General features: G+C 35.8%; 1 pseudogene; it reads left to right on the forward strand.

Moving 5' to 3' along the window:
- Nucleotides 1-2,886: 2,886 nt before the first annotated feature.
- On the forward strand, nucleotides 2,887-8,686 carry LOC107468905 (U-box domain-containing protein 6-like; annotated as a pseudogene).
- Nucleotides 8,687-9,761: the final 1,075 nt, after the last annotated feature.

The following is a 9,761-nucleotide window of genomic DNA, read 5'->3' on the forward strand; positions in this document are numbered from 1 at the left end:
AAGCTTGGGCCTTAATTATTGCATCCTGAGAGTTGGAATACGCTGGGTTTACATTTTGAGTTGTCTGAGGCGCTGTTTTTTTGTGTCCCAAAAATGATGGTGGTATGTGGCTGAGACTAAATGTCCACTATAGATATATGAATATCATTCTGAAGCTCTGGATATTAGCTTTCTAACGCAACTAAAACCGCCTCATTTGGACCTCTATAACTCAAGTTATGACTGCTAGAGTGCAAAGAGGTCAGAGTTAGTGGACATGCACGCCGGGCGTATGGGTTTTGGGTTCCAGTTTCCTTCACTTTGGGCACACTTTTTGTTCCTTAGAGTATGCTTCTTGGGCCACGCTTCCTAGGCCATGCTTCTATTTTCTTTGTGATTTCTTTGTGAAAAAGTGTTGATTCTTACTACTTTTTAAACAAAAACTCCTGCCAATGAGCCTTAGCTCACACAGCATTTCGCCCCCTCCCCATCTCAAAGGTCTTGGGCTCAACTCCTACCAACTGCATCCGAGAAAAAAATTGGTAAGTATATGAGGAGTGTGTGGGTGAAAAAAAAACCAAAACTCCTGAATACATAAAAACACTATTCCAATTCTAAATATTTGATTATTTATTAAATTCTATTAGAAATCATGAAAAATTTAATTAAAAATCTAAGAAAATAAATAAAAAATCCTAAAAATTGTTTAAAATAATGTGTCATCAACAATTGAAAAAATTGGTAAGTATATGAGGAGTATGTCGGATTGTCCAACCAAAAAAAAAACTAAAACTCCTGAACACATAAAAATATTATCCCAATTCTAAATATTTGATTATTTATTAAATTTTATTAAAAATCATAAAAAATTTAATTAAAAATCTAAGAAAATAAATAAAAAACTCTAAAAATTATTTAAAATGATGTGTCATCAACAATTTTACATACAATTTTGCAGGTAGCACGCGCGCTATATTCGCTACCATTAGCTGGGCAATTGTAAACTTCAGATAATGTGTGTACAAGGCAATGTGTGTGCAATCGCATTTTTAAACTATTTTATAATTCTTTTTCCCAAGATAATACTTTTATTGCAATTAAATGATTCAATTACAATATCCACACAAACAGGGATAAGCATATACAATAATAAAAATTTGGGGAACTCCCAAAAACAATAATACCAAGCTAAAGCAGTAGTGATTAAAACAAAAAGGACAAGCTATTCTCTCCTCTTTAGTTTCAGTTGCTATGCCTCCCAAGTCGCCCAAATTCTTCCGCAAATGTCAAAGTTTGGGACAGAATTTTTCCAACCTCAACTCTGCAATTTTCAAAAATGAGAGCGTTCTTGGACAACTAGATCTGCCATAGAAGGTAACCCACTTGACTGATTTTTTCTTTTGAGTCTCTTCTTCTTCTCACCGCTTCCATCAACTGACACCACCACTCCCATGGTTCCATAGTCGGATCTCTGGGAATCACACTTGTTACTGGTGATTGATTCCAGACTTGCACAACTCCCGGACAGAAAATCAGAGCATGGAGGTGCGTTTCTGGCAGTGAAGAACATCGCGGGCATAAATTGGGGATCTGAGGTATCCTCTGATGAAGTTTGTCTTCACTGCTAGCCCTTCGTGAGCAAATTTCCAAAGAAATGCCTTGATTTTTGGTTGGCATCGAACCTCCCAGATGCTCCTCCATAGTTGTCTACTTTGAAATCTGACATGAAGATCTTTCATAGACTTATGAAAAAACTTGTAAGCTACTTCATATCCCGTTCTAACATTGTACTGACCTGAATCATGCTTTATCCACCTGACTGAATCTTCACCTTCTTCAATGTCTATTTGGCAAATTTGTTGTGCTATGTTGGGACTGAACTTACTATGAATGAGCTGTGTATTCCAACCCCCTATCTCATTGAATAGTTGTCTTAGCCAGATCAGATTTTCATCACTGCAGTCTTCTTCCTGTACTCGAACGGGAGGTAAGTTACCAAACCATGGTTCTTCTTTGAATTTTACTATACCCTGTGTCGTGACTTTCCATTTGGTATCCTGTTCGAGTACTTTTTTGCCTTCCAATAAGCTCTGCCAAGCCCGAGATGGTCTCAGGCCTGGTTTCGCTCCTAAAAAAGAGGTAAGTCTAAAATATTTGCTTTTAAAGACTTTATAAATAGAGAATTTGGTTTAGTCATTAGTCTCCATCCCTGTTTTGCCAGCATTGCCAGATTAAACGTTTTGAGATCTTTAAACCCCATACCGCATTCCTCTTTAATTTTGCTCATTGTATCCCAGCTGATCCATTGGAGTTTTTTTTTCATTTTGTTTTTGACCCCACCAGGATTGCATCATCATTTTGTGAATATCATCTAATAGTGATTCGGGCCGTTTGAAACAACTTAGAGCATAGACAGGTATAGTACACCCCACAGTTTTAATTAAGATTTCTCTTCCACTTACTGACAATAGTTGACGCTTCCAACCTTGTAGCTTCTTCGACACCTTATCCTTTACATAAACAAATGTCTGACTTTTAGATTTATTAACAATAGATGGGAGACCCAAATATTTGTCTTGTGCACCAATATTAAGGACTCTAAAAAAAGTAGTGATTTCTTTCTTAATAGCATGAGGTATATTCTTATTGAACTATTTTATAATTCTTATTTGTGTTATACATTGCCGGTAAAATTGTTCTAGAATGTTTAAAATGGTAAAAAATTTGAAAATCGTTTAAAAGGATAAATATAATTTTTATCTATTTAAAAAAACCGTAATTTGAGACATGATTGTTTTGGAAATTAATTTGATAGTGACAAAGACTATTCTAACTGAGAAGTGTTAGGTGTTAAGTGTTAACCCACCCAAATTTAAACTTTGCAAAATTCGGTTTCCTGCTTCGGCTCAATACCACTTCCACCCCTTGACAGTTAACACACACACACAAGGAAAGAGAAGAAGAAAGTGAGAAATAAGAATAACCAAATCTCGTCATCTCCCTCCACATTTCTCTCTCTCGCTTGCTCTCTGCTGTCCTCGTATGCTTCCTCCGAACTACTCGCTCCTTTCGGTCTAAACCTCATTAGTCATTACCTCTCTGTCTCTCACATTAAAGATTAAACAGATCCTCACAACCCTTAAAAAAAAAAACAGTTCTTCTTCCTCTTTTTTCTTTTTTCTTTTTTCTTTTTTCATTTTTTTGTAATTATTTTTTTTTCGCTCTAAAAGAATTCCATTTCTTAATGAACAAACCCTCCAGCACCATCTCTTCTTCTTCTCCTCCTCCTTCTTCTTCTTCTTCTCTGGTACGTTATTTCTTCTTCTCAAACCCTAACCCCGCATCTCACATTTCTCACATGCTCATTTTGCCTTTCAATGCTTCCTCAATCTGATTTATTTTTTTCTCTCTCTAAGAAAATTTCCGTAATTTTTAATCCTTTTTTATGTGTTGTTGGAGTGAAGATCTCAGCTGGGGATTATGTTCTTTGCGATCGCTTTGTGCTTATTTTTTGTTATTGCTTATTGGCGTTTATTTTTAGGATCGTGAAGCTGTTAAATAAGAATGCGTTGATTAATTTGCTCGCTGTGAACATGTTTTTGGAAAGAGAGAAAAAATAACCGAAAAATCAGCATTTTCTTCTTTCATTTGATTATTTATACCATGAAAAATGGACAATGTCCAAATTGATTTGGTTACTTTTCAAATTTTGTCTTAATCTTTCTATTGTGAAGATTTGTCACGGATGTCTTTGTCTTTTCCAATTTAAATTACTATAATTTTTTATTGTGTTAATTGGAAAACCCTTTTCTCCTCTTTGGTTGGAGAAAAAATGTTGAGAACTAAGAGATAATAATTTGAATTCTTTCTCTTAAAAAAACAAAAAGAGAGCATTGTAAATCCAATGCCTACCGAATTGACTTTATGTTAGGTTTGCTTACAAGGTACTTTTCCTTTTGTTGTATGTTTAGAATATTTATACGCAAAAAGAGAATATTGATGCAGTTTACGTTTTGCATGTAAAACAAGTTTGAAGTCATTGTTTTATTTATTATTTATTTGTTTGATTGATATAAAGAAATTCCCAATAAATAGAGTCACTAAATTTTTATGAGTATTTTCAACACGCTACTTACCTTTCTTGGGTAAATTAAACGAAATGAAACTGAAGCATGGTTGGACTTTTAGTTTATTGCAGCATGGTCTAATCACATGCATTTTTTTTTTAATTTAAAAATTCTGAACTGGTAGCGACATTTTTCTTTACCACTACTTTGCTAATTTTATTTGTTTCCTGATTTTGATCATCGTTAAATATAGTTGGGATCATTTAGCATCTAAGTTTTCACAGTGAATTTGAATGATGGATGTTGCTGAGCTTGAAGAAAATCTTTTTGCAGCAAGTGATGCCAAGGTATGATGACATGTCTTAAATTATTGGGATAACTGTTAGAAATTCTTCCTTTAATCCTTTACTTTACTAATAATGATAAATTTGTATTCATTCGTCAATTGTAATTGCTCCATAATTCCTGTAGTACTTAATATTCAAGTATAATTATCGAGTCTTTTTTTTTTTTTCAGGTAAAGTATGCTTGTTCCTAATATTTACAATTTTCTTCAAAAGTACCCCTAACATTTAATTTCATTCAATTTTGTCCCTAATGTTTTTGATTTACGTCAAAATTACCCATGGACGTTAACACCATCTAAAACGTTAGGGACAAAATTTAAAATGTCCAAGGGTAGCTTTATCAAATTGGTTAGGGACAAAATTGAATGAATAAAAAATGTTGAGGACAAAATTGAATAAAGTTAAATGTTAGGGGATATTTTTGAAGAAAATTGCAAGCGTTAAGGACAAAAAGTGTTCTTTACCCTTTTTTTTTTCATATATATAAATATGTTTATTTATATATGTATATATATTAGTTGCATATTTTCCTTTTCCTATTCTTTTTTTTTTGAAGTAAAAGTAACTGTCCTCTCTTTGAACCACATTGAATTATTTTCTTTTACACAATTAACACTGCTGCTTTTTAAAGAAGGTTTAGAATTGCTGGCCGAAAAAAAAAGTAAGAGAGTAAATTTTATGTATAGTTCTCTTGCTCTGGTTTTTTGGGCTATTTTTCCAATTCTTTCATTCTTTTTTAATTGTTAAATTCTCTATTTTCAGCTGACAATGAGTGTTTGGTATCTTGTGCAGTTACATGGAGAAATGTGCAGGACTCTTTCTGCAATATATTGTAAAATATTGACAATATTTCCTTCTCTAGAAGCAGCTAAGCCTAGGAGCAAATCTGGAATACAGGCATTATGTTCACTGCATGTAGCTTTAGAGAAGTCGAAGAATGTTCTTCAGCACTGCTCAGAGTGTAGTAAACTTTACCTGGTACAATTTTTGTTATTCTTGTATAGTTTTCAATTCTATTTTCCGATAGTGTACCATTATGTAGGGTGGATTTAGTTACCTAAGCCCTTTCAACAAGTTATTTATAGCCCATTAGGTTATCTGATTTGGAATACTACTTGTCGAACATCTTGCATATAATATCACTTATGACACAGGCAATAACTGGCGACGCCGTACTTCAAAAATTTGAAAAGGCTAAGTCTGCACTTGTTGACAGTCTTAAACTGGTGGAAGATATTGTTCCTCAATCTATTGGGTGTCAGGTGATAATCTTCAACGATATGGATGTATAGCTTACTTTTCCATGTTTCAGTTTCTCTTGTTCTATTATGTGGAGGCCCATACACAGCCTTGCTACTTGCTTTCTGAATGAGTGAGGGGTGGTCTATTTTTTATGTTTCATTTATTTCCAGGATGAAATCACCAACAGGACTTATCAAGTGAAACCACTGGCCTACTGAAAACATTACTGCTCAGAATCTCCCCTCTCCCCCCCCCCCTCCCCCCCCCCCCCCCTTTTCTTTTTTTTAATCATACTTGACATTTGATTTTTGAGCAGGTTGAGAAAATTGTGGATGAACTTGCAAGTACGGTTTTTGCAATTGACCCCTCAGAAAAACAAGTTGGCGACGATTTAATTGCATTGCTTCAGCAGGGAAAGAAACTTGACAACTCTAATGACAGTAGTGAACTTGAATGTTTTCATCAGGCTGCTACTAGACTTGGAATTACATCTTCAAGAGCAGCTCTTACTGAACGAAGAGCTCTCAAAAAACTCATTGAAAGGGCTCGGGCTGAGGAAGACAAGCGGAAGGAATCAATTATTGCATATCTTTTACACCTCATGAGGAAATATTCTAAGTTGTTTAGAAGTGAGTTCTCAGATGATAATGATTCTCAGGGCTCCCAACCCTGTTCACCTACTGTTAATGGATATGTTGAGGATGGTGTTCAGACTCAAGCGTTTGATAGAGTGTTTTCAAAACTTAGTTCCATTAACTTAAAGCCGAATAATAGAAAATCAGGCCCGATGCCCCTTCCCCCTGAAGAGTTGAGGTGTCCGATATCTCTGCAACTCATGAGTGATCCTGTTATAATTGCTTCGGGTCAAACATACGAAAGGGCTTGTATAGAAAAATGGTTCAGTGATGGGCATAACACCTGCCCAAAGACTCAACAGAAACTTCCACATCTTTTATTGACTCCTAATTACAATGTCAAGAATCTTGTGGCTAGTTGGTGCGCACAGAATGGAATTCCTATTCCTGAAGGCCCTTCTGAATCTCTTGATTTTAACTATTGGAGATTGGCTTTATCAGATACCAATTCCACAAATTCAAAATCTGTTAACAGTGTAAATTCTTGCAAGTTGAAAGGTGTGAAAGTGGTTCCAGTAGAAGAGAGCAGTATGTCAGAGCAAACTGGGGTAGCTGGAGCTGAAAGCGTGTCTACACAAGAGGACGATAATGAACAGTATCTTAGTTTTCTGAAAGTCTTAACAGAAGGGAATGACTTACAGGGGAAGTGTAAGGTTGTACAAAGGTTAAGGATGTTGCTAAGGGATGATGAGGACGCCAGGACATTTATGGGTGCTAATGGATTTGTTGAAGCACTTATGCAGTTTCTCCAATCAGCTTTGCATGAAGGAAATGCGATGGATCAAGAAAATGGAGCTATGGCCCTGTTCAACCTTGCTGTGAACAATGACAGGTGTGTATTATTGTTTGTATGTATTATTGTTTGTAGTTTTCGTAGTTTTTAACCATAAGGTAAAACTGTTTTTCCATTTTATTAAGAGACTTAAACAACATTTGGTGATTGAAAAGTGATGCTCTTGCATTTAGCCAGAACCACAGTTACTTGGTTATGTTGTAGTAACAAAATATTCATAATTTAATCGCAATGATCTGATCATCATGTACCTCTTCAAGAGCTTCCATCATTTTGTGGAAAAATAAATTGCAAGTTGTATGTATTTATTTTTTGAAGCCTCTCTCTTATGATGTATTAATCCCCCACTCCCCTTCTTGAAATGGACACACAGGAGAAAGAAATGAAGACAATGTGCTTACTGCTTAGTGCAACTCGAATTTGAAAATTGATTATTTTGCTTGTTAAATTATGACATTGACATTATTTCTTCAGTTTAATGCCTGGGATTTTTTATATAGGAAAAAATAGACAGATTTATGCTCCAATAATAATTGAGGCTGAAATTTCTGATGGAGGTGCAGAATAAATGTTCCAGATAGCAATAGTTATTACCTTTCTTTCTCCAGTTTTCCAAATCATTGCATACTCACACTCATTTGTTCCTTTTTCTTTTCAACAGAAACAAGGAAATGATGATATCAGCCGGAGTCTTATCCTTGTTGGACGAAATGATCTATAAACCTACTTGCTATGGCTGTGCAACTGCCCTCTATCTAAATCTCTCTTGCCTTGAAGAAGTCAAGCCTATGATTGGTTCGGGTCAGGCTGTCCCATTCCTAGTCAAGATTCTTAAATCCAGCTCTGATGTTCAATGCAAGCTAGATTCGCTCCACACTCTCTATAATCTTTCTACCGTACCCACCAACATTCCATACCTCCTTTCATCTGGAATCATTGTTGGCTTGCAATCCCAGCTTGTAGGCCAGGGTGATAGTGTGTGGACCGAAAAATGCATAGCTGTATTGATAAATTTGGCGGTTTCTCAACTGGGTAGAGAGGAAATGGTGTCATCTCCAGCAATCATAAGCACATTGGCGTCGATACTCGACACTGGTGAGCTCCTAGAGCAAGAGCAAGCCGTCGCATGTCTCCTAATTTTGTGTAACCGGAGCAAGAAATGTTGCGAGATGGTCCTTCAAGAAAGAGCAACGACAAGAAGAGCATTCCCTGACCAAGCCACAACGCCGACCAGAAACCAGCAATTCATCTATGCCTAAGCCTGAGATGAAACCACTATGCAAGTCTACATCTAGGAGAAAGGTGGGGAAGGCTTTAGGCTTTCTGTGGAAAAGCAAGAGCTATTCTGTTTACCAGTGTTAGGTCTCAATGCAAATCTTTCGATGCTTAGCTTCTATTAGCCCTGGTTTTTATCCTAAGCTCAAGTCCTGTTCCATTGGCATTGGGTGCTCCGGCTGGTTTTTCCAACGCGTAGAGATGTACATGCATGTGTAATTTTGTGGATTCTGTTAATTCTTCAGTTTCTTTCCTCATTGTAATATCAGTCAATTCTTAGTATTAGATATTTATTTAATTTTTGGTAATATATAATAGGTGTTCCACGTTTTAAATTTACTTTTGAAAGGTCGAGTTAGAAACACACAGAAATGTTTCTCTATCTTATTTAATAGTTGGATATTATTAGCCTTTTCAAACCACAGCTGCCAGCGTTTAGATTGCCGTTGTCAGCTACTGGACCGTTGCTGGAAAGTCATTGGCGGCCATCGGTGCATGTTCTACGGCAATGTGGTACGTACTTTTGTCCTTGAATTTTGTTTCTACTTTACGGAAGTTCTCAAGAATTCTGTTTCAAGACAACTAACATTTAGTCTACTTGTTCGTGTTTACTCTATTGATCATGTTTTTGTCCAAGGACATGAACCAAACAAAGCATGGAGATGTTTTGTTTATACACCCAAAATTGAGGTAATCATTAACACCTAATCCAAATTATGAGTAGATTACCGTTTTGGGTGTTGAAAAATGGGTATTAGAGCAAGTATAGATGCAATATACAAGTGGTGTTGAAAGAACTTTTATCGATTATTACAAAGCAGATAGTTAGGAAGGTATGGCTACTCCATCCTATGTTGGGGAGTAACATTAGCCATCCCATTTGAAATAGCAAAATGGCCCCTTCTTGCTTTTATAATGTAGGGCTTATATAATTTTTATTTACAAATTGACTCCTTGACCTATTGTTTCTTGTTCCTTATGCCACAGTAAAGTCTGGAGAACTTGGAGAAATGAGCTTCAGATATTGAACCTTCTATTGTATTCTTTTGAAGCGTAAGTCTTCCAAATTGGATAGCTGACCAAACCCTTCATGTAAGTTCCCTTCAATTCATTGCTATCAAGTCCTAATACTTGAAGAGAAGAAAACCGAGAAATGTTTGTCATCATACTAGTAATTTGATTCCTTCCCAAATCCAAAGTAGGCAATGAATGCAAGGAGAAAATGCATGAACGAGCTCGTCTTATTGTTAGATAGGTCTAGTTCACTCAAAGTTCTACCACGTACTTGGCTTTGAAGGAAGTTATTTGCAAGATATAACTGCTGTACTAAATTTATGAAGACATTGATCAATCACTACATTTAATTTCTCACAATTTGTGCACCAGTATTGTACTCAACAATGCTTCTTACCACCACCCTTTT

This window comes from Arachis duranensis, chromosome 10, assembly GCF_000817695.3.
Source record: "Arachis duranensis cultivar V14167 chromosome 10, aradu.V14167.gnm2.J7QH, whole genome shotgun sequence".
Taxonomy (NCBI): domain Eukaryota; kingdom Viridiplantae; phylum Streptophyta; class Magnoliopsida; order Fabales; family Fabaceae; genus Arachis; species Arachis duranensis.